The 9214-nt window shown below is 44.9% G+C and overlaps 1 non-coding gene and 1 pseudogene across 1 annotated transcript; one reads left to right on the forward strand and one right to left on the reverse strand.

Annotated features, from left to right (window-relative positions):
* The first annotated feature begins 1042 nt into the window (after window positions 1–1042).
* LOC106990676 (prostaglandin E2 omega-hydroxylase CYP4F21-like) lies at window positions 1043–8869 on the forward strand (annotated as a pseudogene).
* Window positions 2837–2908, reverse strand: TRNAW-CCA (transfer RNA tryptophan (anticodon CCA)). The gene has a single exon. It is a non-coding gene; the product is annotated as a tRNA-Trp (tRNA).
* Window positions 8870–9214: the final 345 nt, after the last annotated feature.

Here is a 9214-nt window from a genome sequence, read left to right on the forward strand (position 1 = left end):
TCTAGGTTTGGGATGACCACTTCATCATTTTCACCAGTTTATTGGCCAAAGCAGGTCCAGAAGCAGCTCAGAATCAAAGGATAGTGAAAGAGGCCCCCACCTCCTAAGAGAAGTTACTGAAAACTTACACTGCAAAGGGTTTGGATATATATGTGGGAATGAAGAACTGGAGGTCAGGCTTTTGTGAGGTGCCTGGGATTTTTTCCATACCTGCAAGGTGACAAGAGAGCTTATTACTGTTTCATGGATTCTTCCAGGAGACATGAAACTCCTGGGTGAGAGACAAAGGGCAATTTATTACCCTCAGAAGGCAACAAAATGTGCTTCTTGTTGGTTTGCATTCTTCTTCCAAGTCACTAAATCTCATGAGGGTGACAGAGGTGGGCTTTGATATATGACTGCTCATGTAGCATGCTGATGTATATGCCTGCTATTGTATTATGGTTGGGGGTGGGGGGAGGTCAAGAGACTCTGACTTTTATAGCAATTAGAAGCAATTGCCCCTAATACCTGTCGAGGAGGAGAGATTACCTCACTCCTCAAGGTTGTTTGCTAAAAACACAACTCTGAGAAATGGCCCAGGTAATGAATATCAGAGTCTTGCTTTTTTTTTTTTTTTTTTGGCATATGAAGCAAGAAAGTACAAATGTACGCAGGACCCATGGAGGACTACCTCTCTCAACATAGGGGACCTTTCCCTCAATAATTTCTAACAATGAAGATGATGAGATCTGACATTTGCTGTACTTGTACTTGTTACTTTATGCAGTAAGCTGACCATCAGTGCACAAAATGTAGTGGGAGGAACCAAAGTTATACTAATAGCAGGTCTCCTGACTCCAAGGCTGGGGACTTCATGGCTTCATGTAACGACTTCCACTCCCACTCAAGCCTGGTCATCTGGTAAAATCGGTGCCTAGGACCAGGAGGCAGGGTCTGGGGAGTGCGTCTTGGTGTTTGGGGTTAGGGAAGAGGCAGTTCCCAGACTCAACCATGTCCCCTTCTCTGTTCAGCCCAGTGACAGCACCTGATTAAAAAGGGCCACACCCATCTGGACATGTTTGAACGCATCAGCCTCATGACCCTGGACAGTCTGCAGAAAGGTGTCTTCAGTTTCAACAGTAATTGCCAGGAGTGAATGCTCAGCCCAGGGCCTGGTAAGATGAGCCCTAGACCCAAAGGTGTAAATGAGTGAGACTGAAGTGGACGATCAGAAAGGTCTTCCTGGAGGAGATGGGTCAAACTGGACATTGAAAGACAGGAAAAGGGAACGAGAAACAGCAAACCATACAGGTAGGCAGAACTGTTTAATAAATGCTAGGAGGTTAGAATGAGCAAAGTATGTGCAACACTAAGGAGACAATTTGGGTATGGGGTGGAAGGAAAGTCTTAAGGACATTCTGAAGTCAGACAGAGGATATGAACTAGATCTGAGGTTTCCTAGGAGCCATAGAAGGTGTATGAGCAGATGAGGGTCGAGGTCAAAGCTGAGCTTGGACATCTGACTGGAGAGAAGACTGACCACAATGCAGACACTGGATGATATTGACAACTGGATGTAAGGAGACTAAGGAAGCCATTGTCCTCATTAACCAGCTGGGAAAGGATAAGGTCTGAGCCAAGCGGACAAGTATGGGGAAGGAGAAGCAGACAGATACTAGGAGAGAAAGAAAGGAGAGAAGCCTGATGTCTAAGCTGTGCTCTAGGTGCCTGGAGAATAGAGTCAGTTCATGAAGATGGGATGTGCATTGAGAAGAGTCTGAACAGTCACATCCCCTGGCTCATCCCCACACTGTATCTGTGAACCATCTGTTTCTGGAGCCTCAGCTTCCTGAAGGGAGGTAGGCCCCCAGCTTCTGGGCTTCCGGTGTTTTAAGTGGTGGCTTCCCTTCATGCTCTCATCCTTCAGGAAGCCCAGTGAATATATTGCCACCTTCTTGGAGCTCAGTGCGCTTGTGGCAAAGGGGAACCAGCAGATCTTCCTGCACATGGACTTCCTGGGCTTCCTTACCCCAGATGGGCTGTGCTTCTGCAGGACTTGCCCTTGTGCACGGCTGCACAGATGTGGTCATCCAGAAGCAGCGCTGGCCCCTCCTCAGTGAGAGTGTTGATGATTTCCTCAAGGTCAAGGTGAAGACCAAGACTTTGGACTTCATTGATGTGCTCCTGCTGACCAAGGTAAGCTGCTGTGGGATCTGAGTTCAAGAAGTAGAAAGAACTTTGAACTGATCAGAGATCTTGGATGGGATGCATAGGGTACTGGAGAGCCAAAGGAAGTGTTGAGGAAGGGAGGAATGGGTCATGGATAAGTTTTAGACATGACCATGTGAAAATGGTCTGCAGGGGAGTGCTAAGTCTGAAATTGAGAAGGTCTGAGATTTTACTCTACTCCCAAGCTAATAAGTTATCTACCACAGAGGTAGACTGTATATATATATACACACATGTATATATATGTACACATACATTCATACATGGTCTTCCCACATGGCTCAGTGGTAAAGAATCCACCTGCAATGCAGGAGCTGCAGGAGGCGTGGGTTCAATCCCTGGGTCAGGAAGATCCCCTGGAGGAGGAAATGGCAACCCACTCCAGTATTCTTGCCAGGATAATCCCATGGACAGAGGAGCCTGGTGGGCTACAGTGCATGGGGTCACAAAGAGTTGAACATGACTGTGTGGCTGAGCATGCATGAGTGAGTGAGTGAGTGAGTGAGTGAAGTCGCTCAGTCGTGTCCAACTCTTTGCGACCCCGTGGACTACCAGGCTCCTCCATCCATGGGATTCTCCAAGCAAGAATACTGGAGTGGATTACCATTTCCTTCTCCAGGGGATCTTCCCGACCCAGGGATCGAACCTGGGTCTCCCGCATTGGAGGCAGACGCTTTAACCTCTGAGCCACCAGGGAAACCCAACTAAGCATGCATGCATACATAGATATACACATATATGGGTGTGTACACACACACACACACACACACACACATACACACACATAGAGAGAAGGAAGCCTGGATCAGAGCAGCACATTTATTTCTCATAGTAGAAACAGTAGTCAGAGTAGAGTTGTAGCTCTGGTTCCATCCCCAAATTCCTTTGAGGGCACCATGATGCTTTTACCTGTACATTCAACCATGATTGCATCACAGAACAGGTACCTCTGGATTTTGAAGTTTGGAACTTATATAGAACAGCTGATATATCTTCTCCTTCTTCCCTTCATCCCCTTTCCCTTCACCCTAGCGGGTGAGGGGCTTCCCTTGTGGCTCAGCTGGTAAAGAATCTGCCTGAAATGTGGGAGACCCAGCGTTCGATCCCTGGGTTGGGAAGTTCCCCTAGAGAAGGGAAAGTCTACCCACTCCAGTATTCTGGCCTGGAGAATTCCATGGACTGTATAGTCCATGGGGTTGCAAAGACTTGACAGTCCATGGGGTTGCAAAGAGTTGGACATGACTGAAAGACTTTCACTTTCACTTTAGGGAGTGAGGGGAAAGGAAAGATAAAAAGGGGAGAGAGAGATGGAGAGAGAGGAATGGGAGGGGAGGGAAGGAGAGAGGTTGTTCTGGAACTTAAGCAAATCCTTATCAGTGAGAAGACAAAGTTTATAGGTTCCATAGGTTTCTAACCCATCCCTTATCTCCAAGAGACTAAAGAATCTCTGGATTTACTATCCTAGCCTGTGAGCAAATGGCTTTGGGACAATGTTTAAACTCTAGCTTCCGTGGCAAGTTGTCATTTAATCATCCTGTAACCTAGGTTACATTATGTATAAACATGAAAATTTCTATGAATCTTTGATTCTCTTTACCATGGATGACACAGGAGGCAAGGAAGTCAAGGAGATCTCTGGATGGGTCCTCTGGTGATAGAGTGCACAGGCAATCTAGCATTTCAGAGTGGGCTTGAGTTTCTGTATGGATAATGGAGTTTCAGAGATTGTCTCAGTTTAGGCTTAGGGACCCTCAGAACTAGTGTGAATCTGGGGATCTTGCTTTCTCTCCAGGATGAAGATGGGAAAGGACTGTCAGATGAAGATATCTGAGCTGAAGCTGACACCTTCATGTTTGAGAGTGAGGGTCCTAGTGTGGGACTACAGAGGGGAGCATGGGTCCCTCCATTGCAGGGACTAGGTGTGGAGACCCTGAACCATCCCCCATGCCTCTCCATCCTCCCCATGGTCCTTTCTGTTAGGGTGCTGTCCACCCTCTGGTGCTGAAGTAGCCCAGGGACCCAAGCATGTCTGGCTACCCCTCAGGCCATGACACCATAGCCAGCGGCCTCTTCTGAATCCTGTACAACCTTGCAAAGTGCCCAGAACATTGGGAGCGTTGCTGGCAGGAGGTGCAAGAGCTCCTGAAGGACCATGAGCCTAAAGAGATTGAATGGTGAATTCAAGTCCTCATGGCATTTTTCTGAGTCCCTCTCTCTGGCTCTGCTCCCTGGCTGGGGAAGAGAAAAAATCTTTTTGTAGATTCTGTCACTATTTCTTCATGGGAAGACCCAGAGACAAGGTCTGCTACACAGCATGTATAGAAGGAGGAAGTTTGCAGGCTTTTGAAACAGAAAGACCTGGATTTCTGAAGTAATTAGTGACAATGTGTGAGGGTAGATGATACCACTTAGCACATATTCACTAAGTGAAATTTCCCTCTGCTCTCTTACTTTTCTCTCTAAAATTACATGTTTTCAAACATCTCCACTCCCTGAGTGTTTCTTCATATCCTGCTCCCTAATTCCTCATATTATTTAGTCCAGGTTTCACATGGAACTCTTAGGAACTAAAGTCATTCAAAACCTGTCCAGGAATACCTGCATCTTCCTCCATCCAGTCCCCATTCAACAAACACTGGCACACTTCTTCCCTCTTCTCAGTTCTGTGACATCTCCAATTCTTCTCAGCCATTCTGTGTCCTGGAGACTCAGGAAGAACCTAGACCTGGCCTTTGCCTTCCAGGATCTCCTAGTCTCATGGAGGAATAGTCAAGAAATTTCCTGTATAAATGGGCAGAGCTAGCGTCAAGAAACTCCCTGTATACATGGACAAAGCCTCAGTTTAGAGTAAGACAGACAAAGTAGAGGGTAGAAAATAAAATGCCTCATCTCAGACCCTGAAAGTTGATCAGTAGAGAGGTGGGTGCATTTGAGGTAAGGGCAACAAGGTAGCTGATCAAAAATGAAGAGATGGAGGCAGAGAGGGAGAGAGATGGAGAGGTAAAGGAGGAAAGGAGGGGATTGATATATGATTGACCTGTGGAGCATAGATTACTTCATAATGTTAATACACTGTCCCAGAGTGTGAAGCAGATATACAATTCTGGATAGTAAAATAATACTTGGTCTTTTAGTAGAGTCTACAATTCTAGCATAGAGATCTTGAGCAGCTTTTGCTAAATAAATCCTTAGGTACTCTTGTTGCTATGGTGAATAATATGGTCTATCTGGATTGAGAAACATTTACAAGTTCATTTTGAATACAGACATTCACATTTCTTATTAAATTTAATCCATGTATTTTATATCATCATCTTTTCTATTTTTTCTAATACAAAAATTAATAATTTATGGATATCAATTTCTTGCTCAGTGAACTTAGTAACTGATAAATATGGAGTCATATATCAATAGGAGAAATAAAGATCATCTTAATAATATAAACTTTTGCAACAACAGGGAAATTACATGGCTAAAAAGTTAATTCAACCTGCTTCTCACGTCTGTCAAGAAAATAACATCTACACAAATCAAAGACTTAAAATATGTAATAAGGGAGTCTTAAAGGCTCTATTTTGGGTAGCTCCAAAATCACTGCAGATGGTGATTGAAGCCACGAAATTAAAAGACGCTTACTCCTTGGAAGGAGTTATGACCAACCTAGATAGTACACTAAAAAGCAGAGACATTACTTTGCCAGCAAAGGTCCGTCTAATCAAGGCTATGGTTTTTCCAGTGGTCATGTATTAATGTGAGAGTTGGACTGTGAAGAAAGCTGAGCACCGAAGAATTGAAGCTTTTGAACTGTGGTGTTGGAGAAGACTCTTGAGAGTCCCTTGGACTGCAAGGAGATCCAACCAGTCCACCCTAAAGGAGATCAGTCTTGGGTGTTCATTGGAAGGACTGATGTTGAAGCTGAAACTCCAGTACTTTGGCCACCTCATGCGAAGAGTTGGCTCATTGGAAAAGACCCTGATGCTGGGAGGAGGAGAAGGGGACGACAGAGGATGAGATGGCTGGATGGCATCACTGCCTCAATGGACATGAGTTTGGCTGAACTCCAGGAGTTGGTGATGGACAGGAAGGCCTGGCGTGCTGTAGTTCATGGGGTCACAGGGAGTCGGACACGACTGAGCAACTGAACTGAACTGAACTGAACTGAAAGGCTCTAGAGGAAACTATAGGAAGTTATATTACAGCTCCACAATAAGAAGGCTGTATCATGTCATAAATCCCAGAGGGTGTACAATAAGACATTGATATGCTATATAGTATAGAGTATGCTACTATATAATTTTCAATGAAACAGAGTTTTTGATATATACAATGGAGTATTACTCAGCCATTAAAAAGAGTAAAAAATGCCATTTGCAGCAACATGGATGGACCTAGAGATTGTCATACTGACAAAAGTAAGTCAAACAAAAGGAGAAATATATGACATCCTTTATGCGTGGAATCTAAAAAGAAATTATACAAGTGAGTTTAATTACAAAACAAAAATAGACTCACAGACTTAAAGGATGAACTTATGGTTGCCAGGGGGAAGGATGGGGGAGAAGGATAGTTAGGGAGTTTAAGATGGACATGTACACACTACCATGTTTAAAATGGACAATACACAATGGTCTACTGTGTAGCACATGGAACTCTCCTCAATGTTATGTGACAGCCTGGATGGGAGGGAATTTGGGGGAGAACTGATGCATGAATATGTATGGCTGAGTCCCTTTGCTGTACACCTGAAACTATCACACCACAACATTGTTCACATTGTATACCCCAATACAAAATAAAAAGTTTTTGTTTAAATGCCTCTAGGAAGATACATAAAAATAACCACTAGGCAAACTGTGAGGAGAAATGAGTGCTGTTGGGCCATAGGGGTGATGTTTTGCATTGTTCCAACTTTGAACTATGTTAACTGTATCATCTGTTTAAATCACTACACAAAAGGAAAGAAATTTTTTTTAAAAAAAGAATTCATCCCTGTTACTGGATCTTACCTTCAACGTTTATGAAAGTTTTCCAGTGATTTCTCTTCTCTTCTAAGTATAAAATCACTATGTGTGAAAAATGACACATTTTCCCCATGTTTCGAATGATATTACTCTTTTCCCCCTGTCTAATTGCATTAGCTAGTATGTCTAGTGCCATAACAAATGAAAATAAATATTGAATCTGCTTCTTGTGTTTCTTATGCATTTGTCTTTTGATTTTGCAGTCTTGCCACACAGAATGTTTTGATTTTATACAATTTTGTAAATATTTTTATTGTTGGATTTTTGTAGTTTTTCTCAGAAAGGCTTCTAAAAATATGTAAGTAAATTTTGTCTGGTACTTCTGTGGCACTACTTTTCTTTCTTTCTAAGAACCATTTTATTGAAGTGTGATAGACAAAGAAAAGGCTGTACATATTTAATGTATACAACATAATGAGTTTGGAGCTATTTGGTCCATCTGTTATTTTGTTATAGGCAGAGGGGATCTTATAGGGCAGTAGGAAGGTTGGAGGGCCTCTGCTTTTGCTCCCTGGATGTCATATGGTTTCCTTAGGGATGGCCTTACCCTACTGCCCTTCCTGACCATGTGCATCAAGGAGAGTCTGTGGCTGCACCCCCCAGTCATGATCATCTCCTGCTGCTGTACCCAGGACATTGTGCTTCCAGATGGCTGGGTCATCCCCAAAGGTACCCTAATGACTAGGGGAAGAGGTTCCTGGTGAGAAAGAGGGGCTCATCAGCAGGTTAGACTTAGTCCTAACTGGCCCCTCTTCTTCCACAGGTGTTATCTGTTTCATCAATATTTTCAGGACCCACCATAACCCATCTGTGTGGCCAGACCCTGAGGTGCTGCCCCCCCTCTCCCCATGGGGGATGCAAGGAAGGGCAAAGAGTTCTGACTTGCATAGCAGACATCACCTCCCTCCATTATACACACATCTGCCTCTCTAAGGATGGACAGCCTGGGAGATCCCACACAGTAGCCCTGTCTTTTCTTGTCCCCAGGTCTATGGCCCCTTCTGCTTCATGCCAGAAAACAGCAAGGGGAGGTCACCTCTGGCCTTTGGTCCCTTCTTTTCAGGGCCCACGTGAGGGTAGTGGGCATCTGAGGTAAGGATTTGTTGGGGGGGGGGGTGCGGATCTGGGACTTAGATTCCTGGCATAACTGTGGGGCAGAGGAGTGGGGAAAACAAAGATAGAGTTCTGGCTCTCCCCCTTCCACTCCCTTGGACATAATGGGTAAGAGTCTGGGAATGGTGGTGGGCCCAAAGGGGGTGTGTGGTGTGCTGAGAGCCCCATTTCCCTGTTTGCTGGTCTGAGTTCAGGACCAGAGCAGCGGCCAGGTTCATATTCAAGCCCACGGAGGGATCCCGGGCACAATTGGGCTCTACCTCTGCAGTCATGGACGGGGGTTGCAGGCCAGATTCCAGGTGCAATGAGGCCGGAATGATGGTGCAGTCAGAGCCCCCACTCTCACCCACAGGAACTGAATCAAGCAGACATTCACCATGACCGAGATGAGGGTGGTCCTGGCGCTCACCCTGCTGTGCTTGCGCGTCCTGCCAGACAAGGAGTCACTTAGGAAACCAGAGCTGATCCTGACAGCTGAGGGTGGACTTTGGCTGTGGGTGGAGCCACGGAGCACAAGCCAGTAGTGACCCAACTTCTTCTGGCCTGGTATCCAACAAAGGATATAGGGAGACCAATATTTTTCATTGTGCATCCTATTTTCTACATGAGTGAATGAATTCCCTGTCAAAAATATTAAATTTAAAATTTTGGACACCACTCATCAAAGAGTCTCATCTTGTAAGCCTGCACGGGTTCTCCGGGTAATATGACACAACTGGGGCTGAGACACAGTAAAAATCACTTCACTTCCTTAGAAGGTTAGGCATGACCACTGAAGCCACGCTGATAAAATGCACCCTCACTCCACCACTCATCAATCGAGTGACCTTGAGCAAGTGAGTTAATTTCTCCAATCCATAAGACTGGTG

Source organism: Ovis aries, chromosome 5 (genome assembly GCF_016772045.2).
Source record: "Ovis aries strain OAR_USU_Benz2616 breed Rambouillet chromosome 5, ARS-UI_Ramb_v3.0, whole genome shotgun sequence".
NCBI lineage: Eukaryota > Metazoa > Chordata > Mammalia > Artiodactyla > Bovidae > Ovis > Ovis aries.